The 25,839-nt window shown below is 38.2% G+C and overlaps 1 long non-coding RNA gene across 1 annotated transcript; it reads right to left on the reverse strand.

Moving 5' to 3' along the window:
* Positions 1-1,189: 1,189 nt before the first annotated feature.
* Positions 1,190-18,173, reverse strand: LOC131692396 (uncharacterized). The gene is made up of 3 exons (XR_009305974.1): positions 17,668-18,173; positions 1,870-2,725; positions 1,190-1,247 (listed from the first exon to the last, which is right to left on the reverse strand). It is a non-coding gene; the product is annotated as an uncharacterized LOC131692396 (long non-coding RNA).
* Between the last annotated feature and the right edge of the window lie 7,666 nt (positions 18,174-25,839).

Below are 25,839 nucleotides of genomic sequence, written 5' to 3' on the forward strand. Positions count from 1 at the left end.
TAATTGCCGTGCGCTGTCACTTTTTTCAGTTTTTTGTTTTGTTTCTCGCTTTCGCATGAACGCGTAACTCTACACAAGAAGGGTTGCCGAGGTTGGGTTTCACAGTAGGAGCATGTTGGCGGATGATTTGAAATTGATCGTTTCGTGAAATGATTTTTTCCATGCCTGTTACAAGTAAAAAAAATTTTTTACATGCGACACCAAGAATCGTGCGTTGTTCAATCAGCAGCAGCATCATCATAGTCGTCATGCGCTCTAGGGCTTTGGTAAGCCACTCAGAAACTAGCTGATTCTTGGTTCTTGAAAATTTTTAGCTATAAATATGTTCAAACGCATTGAGTGATTCAGTTTGTTATACATCGTCGCACAGGAAACTTTTTTCTCTTGTTTGCTTGGTGGAAACATAATCCAGAATCTTCATTTGGCCATTGTTCAGCGTTCTACGTAGCCGAGTCACTTAAAGGATGTTCAGTGTATCTACTTTGTAACGAATTATTAGCGCTGTTCTACGGTGAACATCCTATTTTATTAGTCCCCGTGTTTGTCCGCCTCCCCATTTGTAAGCTTTTTGACCCGATTACAGAAAAAAATAACAGATTTTTTAAAAAAAATCTTCTAGTAGTTATAGCTGACATCTACAGGAAATTATAGTTTATAGTCAATCTATTAGGTGGATAAAATTTTATAGGACACTGCACTGAATTGAATGATTTGTTAATTATATGAAATTTCTTTATTTTCCCAAATTATTGTAATTTTTAGGAGATTTTAAAATTTCATGCTTCCAGGAATTGTAGCAGATATCAATTTCTATCGATTTTTGTATTTAAATATTTGGATAAAAAAAAGTTTTTTTTGTGAAAAATGCGATATGTCTGTATTTCTACGTATTTTTTGAGAACATAAAATTGTGGTCTTCCAGAAACTGTAGCTAGTATCAATTGTAATTGATTGATGTTCGAAAATATGTAAGTCATCGCATCGAATTCCAAATTATATGTAAAATTAAAATTTCTGTATTTCTACGAAGTTTTCATTATTTTTCAGAAAATACTTATTCTTTCAGAGACTGTAGTTTGTAGCAAATAATAAATAATAAATGTGTAATGCAAAGAAGCTTCTTGCAAATGTTGCACATTACCAGAACGCTTGAGCTAGCGATCCTTGAATTAATACAAGTGGTTCTTACCGGGTTTGTTTTAGGTGTAACGAATACGGTAATTTGGGGGCGGATAGAGCAGAAATTGCTGCAATAAAAGTAAAGTACCATAGTTGATTAACTGGACAGATCATATTGACCAGCATTCCCTGCTGGTCGAGATCATTTACATAGTCCCTGGGAGGTTTGAAACACTGGATATAACAATATCAAAAGTTTATTATTTAATTTTTCCGTTTTTTAACGACTATTGAAACACATTTCAACTGTTGTAAAGCCATTTAATTAGCAGGGGACTGGGCCAGTTCCGACAGCATGAAGTACTAAGTTTCTTTATGCTTATCCGAACGTGCCGCAGACTCAGGTGATTCGCTTTTCAAATGCCAAAAATTGACTCCTGCGGTAGAAGACAAAGAGTAAAGTCGGCGGAAAACTAAGCTTCCTCATATGACCCTATTCCACGCTTTTCTAAACTTTCTTCTTGCAACTCCGTGCTCTTCCTTGAGTACTATTGCTCTAAATACTGAAAAATATGTTTCACATCTTCCAGCCCCTTGCAAATTAAATGCCGTTACAAGAGTGAAACAGAATCATCTGACAACCATTCAAATAGATTGATGACATTTTTTTTCCGACGATCGGTGGTACTAGAAACCCTATCCCGCAACCAGTCTAGTTAACAAAACCAGAAAGAAAAGTCAAATAATTACCGTTACTGGATTTCTGGTGGCAAAAGTTCTCCTTCCTGTTGAGCCGCTGTTGAAGTTCTGGATACAGTCGGGTTTTGTTTCTTCAGTTTATTTTTCAGATCTGATGCTGTTTGTATCCCGATGACGGTTATGTACTTCACATTTCGGACGCCGCTTTGGTTTGTTTTTTTTGTGCCCTTCACCTTTCTTCGTATGTTCACACCGTTGCACTTTCACACTGAGCAAATAATCGCCAAATAAAGCTTGATTTCCTGATAGTCGAACAATTCAATTGAATTTTAACATCATAAACGCTGTAAAATGGAATTGCAATGTTTCCTTTTTTTATATAGGTTTTCGATTCTTTACTAGCGATCATAAACGTGTAAACATTGGAGTAAAACAGTCGCACAACAACACTCGAAGAAGAAAATCCACCGAACAATCGAAATGCAATCCACCGTGCACACAGACGGAGCAAGTTTCCGAAAAACTAAAAACTCTTCAACAGTAAAACGGTACGAATAATTTCACATAATGGGACTGTTAGTGGGGTGGAGAGCGAAATTTCAGCACCACAAAAGTGCACACTTGAGAAGTACACAAGTATGTACCCCCGTCCAGTCTCACGGAGATCGGCTGCTGCGGCTGGAGACGTTGGAGAGTGACCGGCCACGCCACTGCTGCTGCTGCTTCTGCTGCGATGTTGATGTTGAGATCCTTTGAAATTTCAATCGGAACCTTCGTACCTACACCTCGTCGCTGTCGGGTAGTAGTGAATGGTGGTTCTGAGCTCTTTTGCGCGTTGCTTTCGCGCGGCTCAAACGCGCCAAGAATGCGATGAGATGAGGAAACGGTGATGGCGAAAACGGACGACCTAAAGAACAGTTATTATTTTAACAACTTCATTTGTTTGCTAATAATTTGTTTCCTCTCGCAACTCAAGTTCGTTGGTTTGAAAGAGAGATGTGCATCTGTGATGTTGGCAGGGGTTGGATTACAGTGGCGATGCAGCTGGAACGCCGGTTTATTTATGGGTGTACTAGTATAGAATAATGACATGCGGTTTTTTTTAAACTATTCTGATATTGTGTGGGTGTAAATAATCAACAAGTGATTTTCAAGTTCGGTTTCAAAGCAACACAACATGATTTTTAATAATTGGAGTAAGTAGATATGCATCAGCAAATGTGGTATTATGTTCCAGAAAAAATCCAAAAGATTTTTTTCTTTGAGGTATATATAATATTAACTCTGATGAAGCTTTTCAATAAAGTTGAAACATCAGAAAAACTTTAAATACGCCGCTAAAAAGAGCTTGAGAGCTTGTGCGACCCCATCCCTGGCTGCTACTCCGTTATCGATCTGGATTAGCTGAAGTTGTACAGGGAATCAGTAGATAATTATGCTTGGGAGTAGCGAAACATCTTTCAATGTGGCCAGGCCCGCCCGAACGTAGATCGCGAAAGGAAAGGAAGGAATGTTAGTCCGATGCTTGCTTTTGCTAGAGGCCGTATATACTACTGCGCACTCCACAAGTATCACAGGAGGAGGATATTGTTGTTAGTAAGAGCATAGAAGTCTGATCTACTTTTTCTTTACCGACGCCAGAGAAGTGGACTCCACTATCTGGTCTAGATATCGATCCACCAAACTCATGGACCGGGGACCAACGGATTTACTTCCCTTCCGAAGGAAGACGTGACCACAGATTTTGTTACCTCAGAAAAATCTCAACGACCTCGGGCTGGAATTGAGAACTCAGGCCAACTGGAATGAGTGGTGGTAATGCTTACCACTCAACCACCGGCGCCGTCTTTAAATACGCCGCCAAAAAGAAGTACAAAAATGAAAAACTGAAGAAAAAAGAATGAAAACACTAGAAGATTCATTGTTTATTTATCGATTACCGTCATCGGGGGTTACTTTATGCCAAAATTTAATAATAATACTTGAGCTTCTAGTTCAAATTTGTCGTTATATTTTGACAAAAGCAAAACATTATATTATTCGCTGGTTCAACACAAATATAAGAATTGGATATAAGTTTAAGAAAATGCTTGCAAGTACGGTAATGTTTCGATTATATCACTATGCGTTTATATCAATACTCATTTATGTCACCCTCGATTATATCACGGCTTTATCTCGATTATATCACGCTTTTTGAAAAACAGACAAGGCACACTACGTTTTGATCCAATTAAGCCACAGGTTGTGTCCTGGTACTTTTAAAATATTTTTACAATTGATTTGCTGATTTACATGTAGGGTAACGAGTCTATTATTGGGTTTCGGACTATTGCGTTAAGGATTTATATATGATGGTCGGTTAAAAAGTCAAAAATTCTTCTATCTTATTCTTTTATCTTAAAGTATAGATTCTTAAGAATATATCTGAATTTTTTTTATAGAAGTCTAAGTAGGAGAAGCAAAATTATGGCGCTGTTCACCGTGGGCGGAGGGCGTGGCGCGAAGCTTTGAACGTGAATAATCTCAAAATCATGTTTTACCAAAAACGTTGTAGCAATGACTAGGATAGAAGGAACATCTGTCGGCTGATTCCAATTTTTGTTTTAAATTCTTCGTAACTTATTTGCTGTGTCCTTAAGGAGGCGTCTGGTGCAGCGAGTAAAAAAATCGACTTCTTTTTTATTCGCTTAATTGTTAGTTATCCGCAGGAAAATCTAACGAAATAATGAGAAGACCAAGATAAGCAAGATATGGTAGGTATGCCGAGATATGCATTTTCTCTTGAATTGATGTCAATACTTTTCTTTTGGAAGGACAACATCAACGATTGGATATGGCACTATTTCTATGGATGTTGAAACAACGAGAACTGAATCGTAGGCCCTTCGAATACACTGATTTTAATATTCATAATATTTGCCTATAACCATAACGTGCCAGATTCTTTCATGTTTAGTTTTGGGTGGTTCAACAATTTTAATAAACAGTACGGGATACGTAAAGTGAAACTGTGTGGGGAAAAAATATCCATTTGACCCAATGCGTTGAACAAAGATGGCGGACGCTGCTTTAACCAACGGCTTCAATTGGGTAGTGTGATAATAGAAACATGGCAAAAATAGGCTCATTACCCTACTATGATTTATTCTTTTTGACTAACATTAACTTTTTAATAATTTTTGTTAATATAAATACATGGATTAATGCTTGAATGTAATTTTTGTTTTGTTTTGAATATATCACGCTAAAATACAAACCGACCGTGATATAATCGAAACATTACTGTAATCGTAGTAGGTGATGAAACCGAAACATAAAATATGCGCAAAAACAGTGTAATACTATGTTCACACTACAGAGTTAAAACACGTTATAATAATTAGCAACAAGAAAAATGTCATCAAGATAGCGTTAAAACACGTTTTAACTCGTAGTGTGAACGTAGTATAACTTAAATTCTTTTGTGATATTAACTTTTGGAAAAGTGTGACATTATTAGATAAGAGAATATAGATCACGTGAAATTAACCTGGCAATTTGATGCAATTATTTGTGTTCGCACTTTTTGTCCGTATTGTTGATTGTTTGATAATTGGTGACCATATGTCCATTTTATCTAAAATTGGGGCTACTTTACGCCAAGCTTTACTTAAGGCTATATTTCACAATCTGTATATTTTATCTAAAATTTACTTTTATTTTGGGATTTGATTCTAATTCAAAGCAGATTTTTATTATCGTACTAGTTTTACTGTTTTGAAAAATAACAGTAATCGATAATTTGCATGTTGAATATTGTAGTTGCAATGGAGCAAACATATGAAAACGCTATCGTTTCTCGAAGTATTTAAACTATCAATTTGTCGTGGAATGGCGGAAAGAGCAGCGTAGAACAGTTCTGCAGTGTAGCCGAATGACCTTATGGTTAAAGCCTTACTACACAAAAAGGTCTTCAGTATATTGAAAATGGATATCATTAAAGCTGAATGAACTGATCTGACCATTAAATATAGCAGTACTATTCGCGTTTCTGTTGGAAAAGCCTTTGCACTCGAGAACACAATTACTACTACTTTCAGAAAAATACTAAAACAAGGTTGTCCGATTCATAAAGCTCAATGAAAAAGTATATCATGAAAAACGTTTTTTCTCGGTTTGTTGTTTTTCATTGTAGTACTTATTGACTCTCCAAAACAAGGTTATTGGCTGCGTGGTGGTACGCAGTTCTTGAGCATACCCTTTTATTTTTACGTGCACGACATTCATTTGCATTCACACATAAATAACGAGCATCCATAGCAATAAATCAAGAACTTAACATGATTTGGAAAAAAAAAATCTTTTTGGCGTAAAGTAGCCCCACCACCAGTTTTTAGTTCTTTATATCTCATGTTCAATCTTGATTTTCCAAAAGTTCTTTCAACTGACTTTGGAGGTACTTCAGCCGTATTTAAAACATCAAACAGTTTCAAATTTGAAGTAGCGTGATTGTAGCTCTTGAGTGTAATGTACAAAACGTTCTATTTTCGGCGTAAAGTAACCCCCGATGACGGTAAGTGCGGATTTGGGAATTGAACCAAGGCGAGCTGCCTACTAGGCAAATGCTTTACCAACTACGTTATGCTTGCTCCTGCCCTCAAATTCATCTTTATTTACTTTATTTTATTCATTTTTAAAATGTTCTTTCTCTAATTTATTTGCTTTACTTTTTTTAAAATAGTGAGGTTATTCAATAGTTGTAAACATTAACTTTTTAACCAAGATCCGGTGGAATAAGTTCCATATGCCCTTCGAGTCAGTTCGATGAGATCGAAAAATGTCTGTATGTGTGTATATGGTAAAAAGTGATACATTTGTTTCTCAGAGGTGGCCGGACCGATACGCACAAACTTAGCCTCGATTGCTATTGGATTTTCATTGATCGGACTTCCGGTTCCGGAGTTATGGGTTTAAGAATGCAGTCACGCAGCAAATTCCTATGTAAACTGCTACCATCTTGATGTCCAAATGATGTATTAACATGTGTGCAACATTACTTGAATTTTCAGAACTAATTCACTAACGATCAACCGAAGTAGCTTTATCCACATTGGCCGCCTATGACGGTTCTTGACATCCCAGGGGAACTTGTCAAGCTTCAAGTTAATCTCAAACTTATTTCTAAAAGAATTCTTTACTGATTTTTGCAAACTTGATTGCAAATAAGAGATATGAGACTCCCATTTACTGTATTGCATTTTAATCGGATCTGATTTTTGGTTTCGTAGTTATTGGTTGATTAGTAGTTATTGGTTGAGATGGTTGGGCAGATATTCATAAACTTATGTCGTTTTTTATTGAGAAACACCGGGCGGTGGATTGCACTGGTTTTGCCAGTGGCGGATCCAGGGGGAGGGTCCTGGGGGACCCCCTCCGATTTTTTTTTACTTGTTGAGAAATTTTAAATTTGTTTCAAGTGTATATTTCTTTCAAACTCAAAATCTTTCTAAACCAAATTTGAATAACAAAACATATATTCATTAAATAAGGTTATTACGTATTACGAATTGTACAATGTTCATTTTAAACCCAAACTTTCAGACCCCACCCGAAATTTTTTTCTGGATCCGCCCCTGCGTTTTGCACTTTCTAGCAGAAGTGGGAATTCAACACCAGTGTAATTCACCACCCCATTAGTCTTCTTGTATATAGTTGTCATGTATAATAAAAATGTAATATATAGATCTGCGTATTTATAATGAACATAACCAAGCATGAAAAACCAGTGTACATGATTAAGAAAGACACAGTTGCACCCCTAGGAGAATTAAAAATTTTTCTTCAATTTATTGTACCAATACCTGTTTTCCTATTTGATGAATCCTATTTTGTTCCTTTCATTTGTTCATTTTGTTCATTTATTTAATTAAATTCATTTTGTTCTTTTAAATCATTTTGTTCAATTTATTCGTTTTAAATATTTAAAATATTTCTTTCAATTAAATTACTTTGTTAACTTTTTTCATGTTATTCATTTGGAACATTTTATTTATTTTGTGAATTGTATTAAGTTTATTTTAGTCATTTCATCCAATTCATTAATTTCTTTCACTTTATTAATTATATTTACATTATATCGTGTTTTAACACATTATTATTTTTTTATTTTATTATAATAATTTATTTGTTTTATTTATTTTCCATATTTTATTCATATGGAGTGTTGTATTTATTCCTGTCTTATTTATTTTTTTACTCTATCCATTTAGTTTATTATATTCACTTTATTCATGTTGTGCATCATATTCATTTTGATCGTTTTAATTCCTTTATTTATTTTTTACATACATTCATTCATTTATTCAATTGCAATTATTCAATTACAAGTATTATTCAATTACAAGTATTTAAATCGGATCGCACGTATTCATAAAATGATTAGTTTAATTCGTTCATTTGTTGTACTATTTTTTTATTCTCTTGATTACTGTTATGCACAGCAAAAAATATGAAAATTAACTTAAGCGTATTTTATAATATCGCAGAAAAACTATTCGTGTAATTATGTTTCATGTTACGCTATATATCATGCACATAAAATGAACCCTGAAAATCATGCATATCTCTATGTTCCTATGGAAACTTACATTATTCTGCTAGAGACTTGCGCGCTATTAATTCAACTTTCAGCCAAAATATCTTATTTTTACACGATTTTATACGAAACGGTGTCAAGGTTCAACCGATAAAGCCTCAATAAGGCCATCTTGGAAAACCAAAAAAGCAGTTTTTTCTCGAGCCATTGGAAAAATCTTCATGAAAATGAATCAATGTATTCGGAGCATTGGTAGAGTGTTACTGATTGAGTTTCATAAAGATTTTTGCAACGGTGTGAGAAAAAACTGCTTTTGTCGTTTTCCAAGATGGCCGCATTTCCATGCTTTCTCAGTTGAACCTCAAGCAGAGAGAAAAACTAACTGTGATATACGCATACATGCACGAGCCACAGCTCAATGCGCTTGGAATGTTCACGCCCAAGCCAAACTTATGTACGCCACTTTGCGGTCACGTGGTTAAGTGTCGCTTTAGCTCAGTCGGTAAGGGGGTGTCTTTGGTGAGTCAATGATTGTCGGTTCAAGTCTTGGTATTATTTAACAGAAATTTTTTTTATGTCGGTATAGTCACCAACACATACGTCGGTTATTTATTGCACGATTTGTGGCCAATGTAAACTTAAGCACACGAATAATTGCACAGTGGTTCAGAATGTGAATTTAGCAGGAATTTTGACTTTTTGCTAAAACTAATTGACTTAGCCTTACAATATGTTTGGCAAAGTTGTTGTACTTTGCAAGGCCATTCTTTTTGTTTAAACAGATGCTAGGGTGGTTCTAATTTTAGCAATATTTAAAATGGAGTTTTTTAACGGTTAGAGATAGAGCTTTACTGTCTTCGATGAAGTTGTAGAGCAACACATTTTAGACAAATTTCGTGAAGACATGCAAGCTCTAGCTTTTATACTTTCCATTGGACGAGAAATCCAAATGTAAGCCAATATTGGCCAATAGTTAAATTTTTCCTGGCAGAATTGATTTCCTGGCAGAATTTGTAACAGATCAACCCAACCCCGAAAAAAACTCGTCCATCAGCATACCCGATCAGAATGAAATAACAAGATTATAACAGAACACATTTTTTGTAACATATTGTGTTATAAATTAGATCTTGTTAGTAGTTAAAATAACAGAAATTTATAACAAGTAACAATGCCAGTTAAAGTTTTGAAATATTTCTGTTATGTGTTTCTGATCGGGTATCCGCTGCAAATGTAAGCCTGCCTGAAGACGTCACGCCCTTTCTCCTAGGCGAGTTAACAAACTGATTCGAAGAAGCGTCAAGGTCGTAAACGACGATCGCTTCAGATTTTGACTGATTCCCCAATAAAAGCAGTATTGGAGGATGAGAAAGTGGAAGAATACGTAAGCGTATGCTGGTGGAAGAAAAGGAAACAGCAGGAGCTATAAAACAGCTCAATAAAGCTGCCGAAACTAAGCCTAAAATAGTCAAAAAGACAAAAAAAGCAAAGAGTGAATTTTTTTTGCACCTCAAAATGAATTGCAAAATGAAGTTTTCTTATTAACAAACGTTTTCCACGGATGCATTCGATATGTTGCACTCATTTAACCCAACTTGGCCAACCTATCCCAGCCCTGGGGTTGGTTGGCCGACTTTTCTTTCCGGCTTTGATTGTTAATAACTTTTTCCTGGTTTTGTTCCATGAGTGAAAAAATTCACATATGTGCTCAAGGTTTATATCTTCGTGACAGCGCAAATAGCGTTTATCAAGAAGTCTAACCAGAATAAGTTCAGGAATTCCGAAAGCAAAACTCTGCCAACCAGCCCCGGTATCTCCTTTGTTATTTTAAATGTTCGTTGATTTGATGGTATTGTAGGGGGGGGGGGGGGACGAGCCCGCTGGCTAATGCCAATCGAGCTGCCATATCTTAAGACTGAGCAAACTAATTTCTTTGTTTGTTTAATGTTTAACTGTCAAACTATGGAACTAATACACTGGGCATTTAGTATGAGTAGGGAATACGCATGGTCTTGTCTGAGTGGAATGATGACTGTTTAATCATGAAGAGGAACATTGGGAGACTTGGCCAGGTTTTCAATTAAACCTACGTAAATCCCTAAAAAGAATTTCAATATTTCAATACTCATTTAAATGAGCTTGAGCTTGAGCACTATGCTATATTTCAGGAGGAAAATTTGGTAAAAACCAAAATTTCTCACTAGGGTGAAAATTTGTTGGTAAAACCAGTCTTTGCACTTGAGGGCACAATTTCTTATTTCATACTCAGTTGCGTTTCGGCGTCGCCTCATCAGAAACCGACACTAACTTATTGTCGGAATAGATTAGCGCCGGCTTGACGCAAATCCCTTAAAACTAAAACATACTTTGTGTTTCAATCGAACGACTGATCAAACGTGATGTCCCGTTCGAGTAGAAGTTCTGTTTATGCCGATGAGACACAGTGAAGCCGAAACTTGTCTTGGCTTAGCAGGCCTATGCGAAAGCACTATGCTTGAGGTTGGAGCTTGAGCTTGTGCGACCACCCCTGACTGCTACTCCGTTATCGATCGGGACTAGCTGAAGTTGCACAGGGAATCAGTAGATAATTATGCTTGGGATTAGCGAAACATCTTTCAATGTGCAACTCCTGGTAATCTTAAAGTGTTTCTGATCAATACCGGCGCTGGCCAGGCCCGAGCGTAGATCGCGGAAGGAAAGTTAAGGAATGGTTAGTCCGATACTTGCTTTTGCTAGAGGCCGTATATACTACTGTGCACTCCACAAGTATCACGGGAGGAGGATATTTTTGTTAGTAGAGTATAGAAGTTGGATATACTTCTTCTATATCGACGCCAGAGATGTGACTCCACTACCTGTACTAGATATCGATCCATCAATTTCATGAACCGGGGACCAACGGCTTTACTTCCCTTCCGAAGGAAGACGTGATCACATATTTTTTCACCTCTGAAAAATCTCAACGAACTCGGCTGGAATTGAACCCAGGCCAACTGGAATGAGTGGCGGTCACGCTTACCACTCAACCACCGGCGCCGTCTTCTTTCAATACTCATTTAAATGAAATGTGCAAAAGTATTGTGTCAGTCAGTTTTGCATGGGGCCTAGCAGTGCATGGTTGTGTATCAGTACTCGATTCCCACTAACTACACATTTTTGTGAAATAACGGTTAGATTTAGCTCAACAGTATGTTCAGAAGAATTGTAGTAAATAATACGAGTAATGTTTTGATTAGAAAATTTTAGTTCCACATGTGAGGGCATAGAGAGCGCTAACACTAACTTTTTGTAGAAGAGAGATAGATTATCAATATGTTCAGAAGAATCATTAAAAAAAATTCTGTTCTATAACTTTGTAGAAGACACCTAATTTCTATCTCTCTTCGTTGAAAAGTTAGTGTTGGCGCCCTCTATGCGGTCATAGGTAGAACTAGTGTATTCCAACCAAAAGATAACTCGTATTATGTACTACATTTCTTCTGAACATATTATTGAGCTAAATCTAACCATTATTTCACAAATATGTATAGTTCGTAGGAATCGAGTACTGATACACAACCATGCACTGCTAGGCCCCATGCAAAACTGACTCACACATCACTTCGCTAAAGGTTTAATAACTTCTTTTAACAAAGTCAGATTGGCTAGCAGTCTTCGTAAAGTTGTAGACAATTAAATTATCTATCTTATTTTCACTTGCAGTGTTAATACGATGCATACAGCGCCACCTAGCGGCGAAAATGCGAGCTAGTGGGTTTCTTGATATAAATTGTCGAAAAATCCCATACAAACTTCAGGCACGTTGATCCGGTAGCTAGACTTATCCGATTTGCTTCAAATTTGGAGCAAGTGCTCCAGGTGGGAATATGAATCGACTCAGGGGTGGGCCGTTGGAGGTCATTTTTTTCTTGTCACTGTAGTGCGTCATCATGATTTTTTGCAGAATTGTTAATTTATTTTTTTTAAGTTATAAAAGTTTTTCTGTGATCGTTTTTTCTGTTCAAGTCTCCCCACCGTGGGAAGATTTAACCAAGGCGTGGGGAGACTTGATCAAGAGAATTTTGAACCATCAGAACAAAAAATAAAGGCATAAAACAAGCTGTAATGTTTGTTTCCATATTATCGAGGTTCTTAGTACCAGGAAAAAAATATAAAAGGATTGTATTTAATGAATTTTGATTTTTTTTACTGCATTTCCTTTTTTTAGATTAACTGTACTGATTACACGTCACGAAATCAGCCATCGAACTGCAAACTTTGTTGATTAGTACTATAAAGATATAGACTGGTGATTTAAGGAGTTTTGTGATTAACATTAACAGTATAGTAAATATTAGAAATATGCGTATCTTTCTTCAGCTTATTGCCACTTGGTCAAGTCTCCCCAACATTAGTTCTTAAGTTCAATGTCGTGTTAATTCTATAAATAACCATTCCACTATTCCGATGAATGAAGAATCATTTCACTACTTCATTAAGATTAACATGGTATTTTAGTTCTATGTAAAGATTAGACAGAGATTTGGGGTTCCAACTAAATCATCACAAAGAAGCTTTTGAAAAAAAATTGGAACGGGGCTTCACAGTTTAAAATCAAAGTTTGTATGGAGAACTAGGGATGATATCAATGAGAATGGTCATGTCTTAAATTTTCGCATAAAGTTTTACATAAAATACTTATTACATCGAAAAAGTAATCTATACAAGCTTTTAGCTCAATCGGACATCATTAAGGGGGTGCGGCGCTTTAATTTTAATTTTATAATATAAGAAAAAATCCAAAGAGATTTAGGGCTCCAATTTTTTTCAAAAATTTCTACGCGATGATTTAGTTGGAATCCTAAATCCCTGCCATCATTTTATTTGTTCTGCGACCAAGCCCAGCTCGTTGGGAAAATTCGATCAAAAATGCCCATTTTCACTTAAAAGTGACTATTTTTTAAAATTTCGCAAAATTTTGGTTTCGAACTGTGAAGTTCCGTTCCATTTCTTTTTCTTTTCAAAAATTTCTTCACAATGATTTAGTTGGAACCCTAAATCTGTGTTATCTTTTTAATTGTTCTGCTTCCAAACCCAGTTCGTTGGGAAAAAATAGATCAAAAAAGCCCATTTTCACCTAAAAGACGTTTGAAACACGCAGGGGAATAAGACAAGGCGATGGGTTGTCCTGCTTGCTGTTCAATATAGCGCTGGAAGGTGTAATACGAAGAGCGGGGTTCAACATGCGGGGCACGATTTTCACAAGGTCCGGACAGTTCGTGTGCTTCGCTGACGACGTGGACATAATCGGTATAAACAAGGAGACTGTAGCAGATCTGTATACCCGACTTAAGCGCGAAGCAGCACGAGTAGTACAAAGGATAAATGTGTCTAAGGCAGTAGTGTTACGATCGACGACAACGAGTTCGAGGTGGTTGACAAGTTCATCTATCTAGGCTCATTGGTGACTACGGACCAGCCGGGAGATCAGAAGGCGTATTATCTCTGGAAGTCGTGCTTACTATGGGCTCCACAAACCTTTGAGATTCAGGAAGCTTCACCACCGCACGAAATGCACCATGTACAACACACTGATTAGACCAGTGATTCTCTACGGGCACGAAACGTGCACAATGCTCGTGGAGGATCTGCAAGCACTCGAAGTCTTCGATAGAAGGGTGCTGAGAACGATCTTCGGTGGTGTGCAGGAGGATGGCGTGTGGAGGAGAAGGATGAACCACGAACTTGCGCGATTCTATGGTGAGCCAAGTATCCGGAAAGTAGTTCAAGCTGGAAGGGTACGGTGGGCGGACATGTTGTGAGGATGCCGGACAACAACCCCACCAAGTTGGTTTTCACCTCCAACCCGGCAGGTACAAGACGGAGAGGATCGCAACGTTCTCGGTGGCTGGACCAAGTAGAGCAGAACCTGGTGAGTATCGGGCACCTGAGAGGTTGGAGACAAGCAGCAACTGACCGAGTGACGTGGCGGAATATTGTGGAACAGATTAAATCATGTTAATATGATGTACAATCAGGAAATATAATATAATAAATATATACTGTATTTTTGAGAATTTCACAAAACTTTGGTTTTACACTTTAAATGATATGTACATTTGATGATAAAAGACGCGTATGTAGTAGGCCGATCACCGCCGACATTTCTTTAAATCTAAATTTTCCAATACTGAGCTCCAAAATTGAACAAACATCACGAACATCAAGGTTTTGTTTTTTATGAGTTCGCCCCACAGTACACCACAACCATCTGTCAAAAAATGTGCATTACGCCATCGCCGATCAAAAATATATCGACCAGCATATTCTCGTAAAAGATCTGTTAATTTCCAGTTAATTTTTTTTTTTTTTTGAAATTGTAATGTCGAACTCTTGGAGCTTCAAATGTTTAGGGCTGTACTTCTATCTTGATTCGTCAACTGAAAAAGTTTTTTTTATTATTTTTGTATAACTTTGGAGAAGAAAATTGTTTTAGTGGACTAAAGAGCTATTCTATATTGATGTCCAGAATTCTACAATTTGTTGGATATGGATGATGATTATCAGAACTCTTTTTACTTCAAAACTCTTCATGCTTAATATATATCTAATTTCAGCATTTTCCAAAAATTGACGATTGGATTAAAAGATCCCAAGCAAATTTAGAGCGGGGTTGGGGTTTCATCGTGAAAAAAACACTTTTTTGTGATTTTTTCAGAACTTTGAGTGAAGCGAATTGATTAAAACTTTTGTACATCACAAAGTATCATCTAAATAACATTCTGTAATTTTTCTATGGAAAAATATCGAAAAACGACTCGGTGACGAAGCTTGTTTTTTGCTTCTATATTCTTTGTGAAAAAATACCTAACCCTACGTTGAGTTTTTGTCATAATTTTTCAATTAAGGGGGTTTGTACTCATAAAAAGGCAAAAATTTTCGTGAAATATAGTATTTTTTATTTAAAATAAGTGAAAAACCCCCTTCATTGTAAATTTAGCTCGAAAACTCAACGTAGAGGTTAAGTATTTTTTACATAACACCACTTGTATATATTTTTGTAACACCACTTGTATATATTTTTAACCTATCGCTTCAGCAGCAAACGTTTCCTGAGGATTGGAAATGCTCAGTTATGTTCCCGGTATTCAAGAAAGGTGACAAACGCAACATAGCGAACTATCGCGGAATCACTTCGCTAGGAGTCGAATCTAAAGTGTTTGAATCAATTATCAACGAGGCGTTATTTTCTGCTTGTCGACACTACATTAGTACATCTCAGCACGGATTTTTCCCAGGACGTTCAGTCGAGACGAATCTCGTCTGCTTTACGTCATTTTGCACGGAACAAATGTCTAAGAAATTGCAGGTGGATACTATTTACACCGATCTAAAGGCAGCTTTTGATAGAGTTAATCATGAGATACTGATAACAAAGCTTGATAAGCTAGGGTGTTCTACTAGATTCTGCCATTGGCTTCGATCCTACCTTGTGCACCGTGAATGCGTTGTTCAAATTGGCGATATTGTTTCAGAATCCTTTTTCAACACTTCCGGAGTTCCTCAAGGTAGTACGCTAGGTCCACTACTTTTTTCACTGTTCGTGAACGATGCGGTTTTCGTTCTAAGCCGTGGAGGAAAGCTGTTTTTTGCCGACGACTTAAAATTTTTTCTTGTTATACGGAATGAAGCCGATTGCCGTGAGCTACAGCATCTTATTGACACCTTTTATAGCTGGTGTGTAAGAAACATGATGGTCCTTAGCGTTGCAAAATGTTTTGTCATCAGCTATTATCGAACGAGAAATATGGTTACCTTCAACTATAACATCGCAGGAACTCTACTACAACTCGTTGACCACGTGAAGGATCTAGGAGTCATTCTTGATGATAAGCTAACGTATACTCATCATATCACAGCGACCATCGACAGAGCCAATCGTTTGCTGGGATTTATTTTCAAAATATCCAACGAATTTCGGGATCCTCTATGCTTCAAGGCTCTTTATTGCTCATTGGTGCGCCCGCAGCTGAAATTTGCAAACGTCGTTTGGTGCCCGTATCAAGCTACGTGGAGCCTTAGGATCGAAGCAGTCCAGCGTAAATTCATACGATATGCGTTACGTGAATTGCCATGGAACGATCCATTAAACCTGCCACCATACGAGGACCGTTGTCGTCTTTTAGGACTTAATACTTTAACACGCCGGAGACATGCAGCGCAAGCTACCTTCGTGTCAAAGATTCTGCTGGCTGAATATGATGATCCGGACTAGCGCAAATCAACCTCTACGCGCCTACCCGTTCTCTTCGCCCTCGAGCCCTGCTGCATTCTGAAATGCGCAGCACTAACTACGCTGCCAATAGTCCAATTTTAGCAATGAGTCGTCGCTTCAATGAGTTTGCTGTAATTTTTGACTTCGTCATGAACTCTTCGCAGTTTCTTCGTCGTGTATTGTCACTATTTTAATTATGTTTAGTTTACCTTAGTTTAGTATAGTTCATTAAGACAAATTGTCAGTTGGACTTTTTTTTTATACAAATAAACAAATAAACATAGAATGTGTATGCAAAGTTTGAAAGAAATCGGTTAAGTAGTTTTTGAATGGCAGGTAACATCGAAAATCATATTTTTTTCGGAGACGTTCTACAAAAAGCTTCGTCACCGAGTAGTTTATCAATATTTTTGTATGGAAAAATTACAGAATGTTATTTGGATGATACTTTATAACGTACAAAAGTTTTGATCAATTCGCTTCAGGCGAAGTTTTAAAAAAATTCGCGAAGGAAAAACTTTTTTTTTCGCGCTGAAACCCTTCCCCCCTCCCCCTCTTAAACACTCAATGCAAAAACAACTCAGACATCCTTGAAGCAACGTTAATATTTCACGCATTTCGGAGGAGACCACAAGTTAACTCTACTTATCTGCGCCAAATAAGAGTGTAGAAATTGCCTTTCAATTCCAGATATTCAATTGGTTCCAATCCAACTATAAACCATAACGCACATTATAATACAAATCACCACTAAATTCAACTACCGAACTGCTAACGACAGGAAATCGTTACAATGCCGACCACACATTAGCAAACGCCACATTATCTCTACCTCTGTTATCAGTTCCACCACTGCCCCAGCTTCTCCTCAGCTGCATCGTATCGCATTGCAAACCCACATGCCACCAGACGGACTGCATTCTGAAAGCACCGAATACTGCCGGGTGACCAGCGCGGAGCGGCGGGAGGAAACAACAGTGCAAAAATGGGCAAGAATAAAGTTGACTGACGGGTGTACCTTCAACTGTAACAACTTCACATTCAATTTTCATTCGTTCCGACCGCACCGAACAACGGAACCGAGGGTACAAAACAGAATACCAACAAAAACACTGGCACAACACTCGCTATCTTCGCCGCGTGATGGCAAACAACCGTCAGCAACTCGCAAATTTCTTCATCAACATCTTCTCGCAGATCTTCTTTCGAACTATCCAGCTGGTTGTTGTTGTGCTGTTGTTTTTTTTTCTTCTGCTATATTTCGTACGGTTTTCTCTCACACTCGATTTTTTGGAGTTCGGCTCAGTCGTACCACATCAGGTTTGCATTAATTCTCGCGAAACCGAAATTACTGGCCGTTCTTAGGACCAACTTTCGTCGCCGCGGCTGCCTAACATCGCCGAGTAGATGCAGCAGCAGAAGCACCACCAGAACGCGCTGGCTACTAAAATGCAGATTCCGAGCAGAGCGAACTTGCGGACATACGCACACATCAAGTTGCACATAGTAACTGACGCTGAAGCGGGAAAAAATGCAGTCTCGAACCTCGCCACGAAACCACTCACTCACGGGGTTCACCCGTTGAAGTTCCAACTGTGGCAGGTCTTCAAGTTCTGGTCTCGGTCGGGGCCGGTTGCCATCGTTGGTGGCTTCTTTTGCTACGCTCTCTCCACCATCCGCTTCTTCTCTGCCGTGGGGAACATGAACGCAAGGAGCTGTAGATGTGGTGAATCGATCGGGACTATTTTGTGCTCTCTGGTTCGTAGATACCTACCTACCTACCTACCTCATATAATACTTACCGAAAGCCATACTTGTGCCGGCTGGCAGTAACCCTTTCGGTTAACCGGTGGGAGCGAACAGGAAGGGGGAGGGAGTTTCTGATGCAGGATGGAAGACCTCTGGGAAAGCTCTGCGGTGACCTCTTCTCCACTCCTCGTACTTTTGATTGGCGATGAAGCGGCGCCGCGTGAATGAAACTGGGGACTTGCTCGCTGCTAAAACAGGAGACTTGACTATATAAATATGGGAGAGCCGTTTGAGCCGGAGCGAGGCTGAATAAGCGCGTGGTTTAACACATGTAGCGGCAGGGATGTGTGACTGTTTTTGAATATTGAAAGATATGATACGATTCAATTTTTGCAAAATGAATTGTTTTCACGAGAATGTGGTGACAATTGCGTGATATTTTCTATACTTTGACGTATAGGTCCATAGGTGAGAACAATTTCGCAGACATCCAGCTTCCTTCGAGAACTGAAAATGGGAAATTAAGGTGGTGGTATGATTTAGGTGGCAAAAGAAACTGTTTTTCGTGATTTTTTTTTTTTTGAAAGGAAAAACAAGCCCTAACTTGTTTAAAATTATAATATATTTATACAAACATATGGATAAGGTTGTTCGGCATGCAATCTTTAAAGTATTCTGGACAGATTTTCTTTTTCTCTCCTATGTTTCGACAATGTATTTGATATTCTGGTGGGGGGTTTGATGGCTTCTCCCAAACCAAAATTAATTAATTCGAAAAAAAAGATTTATTGGTGGTCTAATTAAAAAAAAAATTATATTTTACCAAATAATAATTTTGATGTTTTTTATCTGATCATTACATTGAGAACTTAATGTTTCAAACCCCATGGGGACTTTTAGTAAATTGTGGGAAGAGAATATTGTAACTCATCTCATCAATGTGGATCTTATAGTTGACAAATTATCTAAATATCAAATAAAATACCTGCATGAAAACATTCACATAGAAACTGATGAAAAATTGCGTTTTCAGTTGGCCTCTAGTAGGTCAGAATCAGTTTTATGAGCATTTGATTTTCTGTTGTACTATCAATTATTTAAATAGCCACTAAGAAGGATTGGAAATGAAAAAAAATAAAAAAATATCAAGCTAGTGGCTATTTATGATGTACATTTGAGTACTGAATTAAATGGTGTAATTCAATTTCGTTTACAAGGTATAAGTTGTGAACTTTAACCCTCCGGCACTTGCGCCGTTGTGTTTTGTGCAACACCTTCAGAAACTCTAGCGAAATCTTCTTTCAGCACCAGCGGCTGCTCATTCGGGGAGCCATTCGCGCAAGTGCCGTAGGGTTAATAGCGAACAAAAGTAAAATAACAGCTCGAAAACAGTTTTTACCGTCAATATCACTTAGCTTCGAAACCGTCAGCTTTGGAGGTTTAGTATTTTCGAAGAATTTTGCAACGTAAAACATCTTCTGATAAAATAATTTTGGCGAAAAAATCCTACCAGATCGATGCATTAATTCTTGAAAAAATAGACTCGAAAAATTTAGTATCTTCAGTAAAGTTTTCGAGAATTTTATTACAAATAACGTGGCTGAAGACATAAATGCTCCATATATTCAGGGTATCGAGATATATTAGGCTTTTTGCATAAGTGAACCTTCAAAACAAGTTATTCTGAAATTACAGTATATGAACAATCTTTTCTGCCGTTGATAAACAATAAAATAAACATTTTATCCAAGCCATGTGTCTCCGAAGCTTACAATAATGTTAATGAAAACTAGATTTAAGAATAATTTCGTAAATATCGTTTTATATCTTGATATGTTACATACATAGAGCTTTCATATCTTCAATAAAGATGTTTTAAATGAAATTCCCAACAACTTTGCTGAAGTCTCTTACGACTTTTTTGAAGAGTTGATTTTCCATGATTAATTCTAGGAGCATTTATCACTTAAATGATTATATCAGAAGAAATTTGTTATGTTGGGAAACTTGTTGCTAAACTTTCATTTAAATACTTTACTTACCAATCAGTCTAAGGCCATGTTGTCATTTGCTGTATCAAGAAGTCGTCTCCAGGTCACTCTGTCCATGGCTGTCTGTCACCACGTAGGGCACGAAGACTCCTTCGTCTTGGCCGATCTCTTCTCTTTGTAGCTGTCGGATTTCTAGAACCTTTTTTACCGAGTTGTTCACCTTTCTAAAGTCATGCTTAGTCCACCGCAGCCGCCCAAATTTCGCTAAGTGAACAATGGGTGGTTCTCCACGCTACTGTTTCAATTCGTTGTTCATACGTCGTCTCCACACTTCATCTTTCATATGCATCACATCGTAGATCGTTCTCAACACGTTGCATTCGAAAACACTGAGAGAGTGTTTGTCTCCCGCCAGCACACATCTGAACAAACTTCGGGAAAACCGTACCACTCGAGTCAATCCTCGCTCTTATTATCACACCTTGCCGTAGCCATTTCCGAGATTCAAAAAGACTCGAAAGTATCTCTAATACTCATCACACACCACTCGATCTATTGTCGTTTGTCCGGAAATCCATATTTGGATATTATATGCCAATCTTCTCAATGAACTCGCATGCTAACGATGGATTGTGGTGACAACAAATTTGGGAGAACACCTTCAGCGGTGCGATTGTTCGGTAACTAGTTGCAGCAATCCCGCTTATCACCTTTTTTATAGATGGGACATACTACTTCCTCCATCCAATCCTCCGCTAAAACCTGTTTCTCCCAGATCCTCAAAACCACCCCGTGGAGTTCTCTAACTCTGTGATGGCGGAGTTCATGTCACTGATGAGGAGCTTCATATTATGCCGCAAGCTTCAAATGCTTGAAAAATGTATCTTTCTCGTTCTCGGGTCTCGCTTCGTGCGGGCAGTGAACGTAGACGATGCTGTAGTTGCAGAAATGGTCTTTGATCCACACACATCCTTTCACTGATCGTCTGCTACTTGATTACACGCACTAGAAAGCTGATTCCCAACTCGTTTGTTGTGCCATGGCTCTAGTAGAATGTAACCGCTCGATGCCCGTTTGTCCACACATTCTGTTCTGCCAAGCAAAGTTCCTACAATGTTACTGTTTTAAGGTGTGAGTTTTCAGCTCATTGTGTCGCCTTCGTTCGAACCCAGGGAAGTATAGTGCCAAGTTTCCAATCGCAGTCCTTTTTGCGTTACGTGGACTTTGACCGATTGTTCCGATCCACCTTTTCATGTCATCATGTGTCATCAATGTCAATGCACATGTAAGCATAAGATAGGAGCTTCTGAAGACTGGGAAGTATTCACCATTTGACGACCAACCTTCGAAGTTGATGGTTTTGAAATTATGTAATGTTGATCGTAAGAAAAGCTGCCGAACATATATTCCACTTTGAAAGTGTATATTCTTTGATGTTATAACATTTTATAAAAGAAAGTTATCTATGAAGATAGCAAAGGTATTTACAATATATTGTAACGACATATAATTAGCAAGGGACTGGAAGGTGAAGTATTTTTCAAATATTAAGAGCCATAGTACTCAAGGGAGAGCAAGGATTTGAAGTAAGAAAGTTTAGAAAAGCGTGGAGTAGGGTCAATGAACAAGCTTAGAGTTTCCCGGTTACTTAGCTTTTTGTCTTCTGCAGCGCAGTAGTCAGGATCTTTTGGCATTAAATGCGAATCACCTGAGTCTGCGGTGACAGTGACTATATGCACAACTTGTTGAGGCAGACACAAGAGTCGATGAAATAAAACACCCCGGCATGGCAATTAGTGAGGGCAAAAACTAACTCATTCAATGAGTTTCATCGTCGCACAATGCTTAGGGTGGAAGTTTTCCGTGACTTAACTTTTTGTCGGCTCCGACAGCATAGGTCATTAAATTGACTTTACGATTGTCCGGACATGCCGCAGACTCAGGTGATTCGCATTTAATGCCAAAAGATCCTGACTACTGCGCTGCAGAAGACAAAAAGCTAAGTAACCGGGAAACTCTAAGCTTGTTCATTGACCCTACTCCAAGCTTTTCTAAACTTTCTTACTTCAAATCCTTGCTCTCCCTTGAGTACTATGGCTCTTAATATTTGAAAAATACTTCACCTTCCAGTCCCTTGCTAATTATATGTCGTTACAATATAAAAAAAAGGAAAAAGATTGACTCACTATAAGTCGTTAATAAAAAAGGAAAAAAAAGGGTATTTACAATGATAGCCGTCGCCACAAGCGCATATACCACTATCCATGAGACCAATACGCCGTAGATGTGCATCCAGCGTGTAATGGTTTGCCATGAGTCGGGACATCACACGAATAAAGTCACGACCCACATCCATCCCCTTGAACCAAGATTTCGTCGATACCTTAGGGACTATCGAATGCTCCCCACTGCTCCACGAAGTTTGCCAACTTTCGAGGGTTCTCTGGTGAGTAATACTGAAAAATTCGCTGAAGCAAATTTCTTTCATGAATGTCACCGTCTAGAACACCCAACTTAGCTAAGGAGTCTGCCGCGCCCGGAATGGAGCAATGAGAAGGCACCTACAGCAAGGAAATCTGGAAAGATTTGTCAGATAAAGCACTCAGTAGCTCCCGTATGTTCCCCAAACAATACGATGAGTGCTTTTTTTTGTTTCATTGAACGAATAGCGTCAATGGAACTGAAGCTATCCGAAACGATGAAGTGATGGTCTGCGGGTAATGTGTCAATGACTGCAAGGGTATACTGAATAGCAGCTAATTCCGCGGCGTAAACTGAAGCAGGACTACTGAGTTTCTAACAAGCGGCGAACTTTTGATTCTTCGTGGATTCTTCGAGGTTTGATCCGTCAGTACAAGACATCTTAGAGCAGTCAACTTCTAGGAATTCATTAGTAGGTTCAGAAATGGGAACGGTTAGGATTATAAGAGGAAGAATTAAAATTCTGCGCCATGTAGTCAAAGTACAGAGACATGAAACGGGTCTGAAAATTGAGCTCGATAAGTCTTTTGAAAATTTCTATCACCACCGGGTTCAAGATATCGCATCAAATGAGCAATCGATATGAGAGTTCCCAAAATCAATTTTTCAGGACTTCGAGACTCATCGTATGGGTCGACTGCATGCACCCTAAGGCGATACGCAAACTCTGATACTGAATTCTTCCGAGTTTTAACAAATGTATGCTCGCCGCGGAGCGAAAGCAGAAGCATCCGTATTCTGATAGCTACAGTATCGTTGTTTGATGCAACCTAATTAAGTCTCCTGGTTAGGCACCCCACCATGTTCCGATTATTGTACGAAGAAAATTGACCATTTGTAGGCACTTCTGTTTCAGATACCTAATGTAGCATCCCCTAGTACCTTTCGAGTCGAACCTGACCCCTAGATATTTTAATGTAAAGATATGAGCGATAATTCGATCAATTAATAGAAGCTGGAGTTGTGCTGGTTTACGCTTCCTAGAAAATACAACTAGCTCGGTTTTCGTTTTGGAAAATTCGATACCCAGCTCAATAGCCCAAGCAGACAAATCGTCAAAGGTATTATTCTACTATGGTCCTTGTAGATCGACAGCTTTGTGTTCCGTAACAGAAACCACGCCATCGTCTGCAAGTTGCCTTAACGTGCAGGAATTGTCAGAACATTAATCAGTGTCGTTGACATAGAAATTGTACAATAGGGGCTTGGACATGAGCCCTGGGGAAGGCCCATGTAACTAAATCGTAATGTTAATAGATCAGCATGCGAAAAATGCTTGTGCTTTTCCGACAACGAGTTTAGTGAAAAAGTAATGTCAGAGACATAATCAAAGAGAACTAAAATACACTTAGGTTGTTAATTCGAATGTTACAATTTTTGCTACCTTCTGCATGGTTTGCATCAAAATCAGCTATTTCGATATTTGTTGTGATGCATTATGCCCCGTTGTTGTAGTGCATTTTACTCCCTCACAGGTACGTTTTGCTCCGCCAATTTTTCAAAGAGCAATTTATAATGATTTTCAAAAATTCAATATTTTTCATGTTTCTGAATATTTTGCAAAGCGATTGTGATTTCAAAGTAAAATGTTTGGTAAATAAATTAAATTCTCGCAATTGATGGTCTATAGCTGAGTTAAGATTATATTTTCTTAGGGGTGTATTTTACCCCATCTACCCCTACATACGCTTGCATTACATTTACATAAATCCCAAGGGGTCCCGATCAAAATGAAATAACAAGATTATAACACAATAAAATTTTCTTAACAGACTGTGTTACAAATTTGGTCTCGTTAGTAGTTAAAATAACAGAAAATTATAACAAGGCACAACGCGAGATATAGTTTTGAAATCTTTTTGTTATGTGTTTCTGATCGGGGTGAGTCGCTTAGAACAATGTGCCATACACACTGTATCACTTACGATAACACGATATAAGATTATGATTCATAGTAATACACGATCATTTCACTCAGTTAATTCTCAACCACCAAAGGCATCAGTCACAATACCAGTGTGCTCTCTGCTGCTACCCAAGCCAGCGCAAGCAGTTGCTTTTTTCTTGTGTGCTTTGTCTGAAGAACAAAGGGAACCGTTACTATTATTCTATCAAGATGACTGAGTCTCGACAACAAAATGTGATTCTTCGGGCCAACACTGTGGCCATTGACTTCCGGTCTTTCCGCATAAGACTGAGTATTGGTGATGTGGAACATTTGCTGAAGGAGAAAATGCAGCTTCGGTTTTCAGACGTCAGTTTCATTCAGTTGGAGTACGTTAGACACGCGGTGCTGATAACGTTCAACAAATTCGCCCAGGCAAAAAGATTCATTTCGCAAAACAACTTGAAACACGTTCTGGATTGTGATACCGCAAAAATCAAGATATATATGTATATGGATAACGGAAACGTGGAAGTTAAATTACATGATTTGGCACCACGTACTTGCAAAGTGGCCATTAAAAGATTCATGTCGTATTTCGGAGAAGTGGAAGCAATCACGGGGGATACGTGGAGGAACTACTTTCCAGGTATTTCAAATGGTGTTTTTGTGGTGAGAATGCGGGTAGACCAACCCATTCCCTCCTACCTTACCCTGCAGTACACAACAGAAGGGGGTGATACCATTATACAGCGAACTCTATGTACATATCAAGGACAAACTAACACGTGCCAGTTCTGTGAACAAACGGCACAGTACGGACAACCCTGCCCAGAAACCGCTAAGAAAAGCTCATCTACAGAAAGAAATACCAACAGTCAGTCTCCAATATCATTTCCTGAGCCACAAACGGTTGCCAAATTTGTGACTGCTGTTCAAGCAATAATGACAACTGCGAAAGCCGCGTCAAGTACCACAAACTCAACAGCTAATTCTAGCAACGAGGGAGCTACTAGCAATGACGGAGGGTTCACGGTCGTGACCCGAAAGGGAAAGAAGTTAGGAACAACACCTGATCGCGAAC

This window comes from Topomyia yanbarensis, chromosome 3 (genome assembly GCF_030247195.1).
Source record: "Topomyia yanbarensis strain Yona2022 chromosome 3, ASM3024719v1, whole genome shotgun sequence".
Taxonomy (NCBI): domain Eukaryota; kingdom Metazoa; phylum Arthropoda; class Insecta; order Diptera; family Culicidae; genus Topomyia; species Topomyia yanbarensis.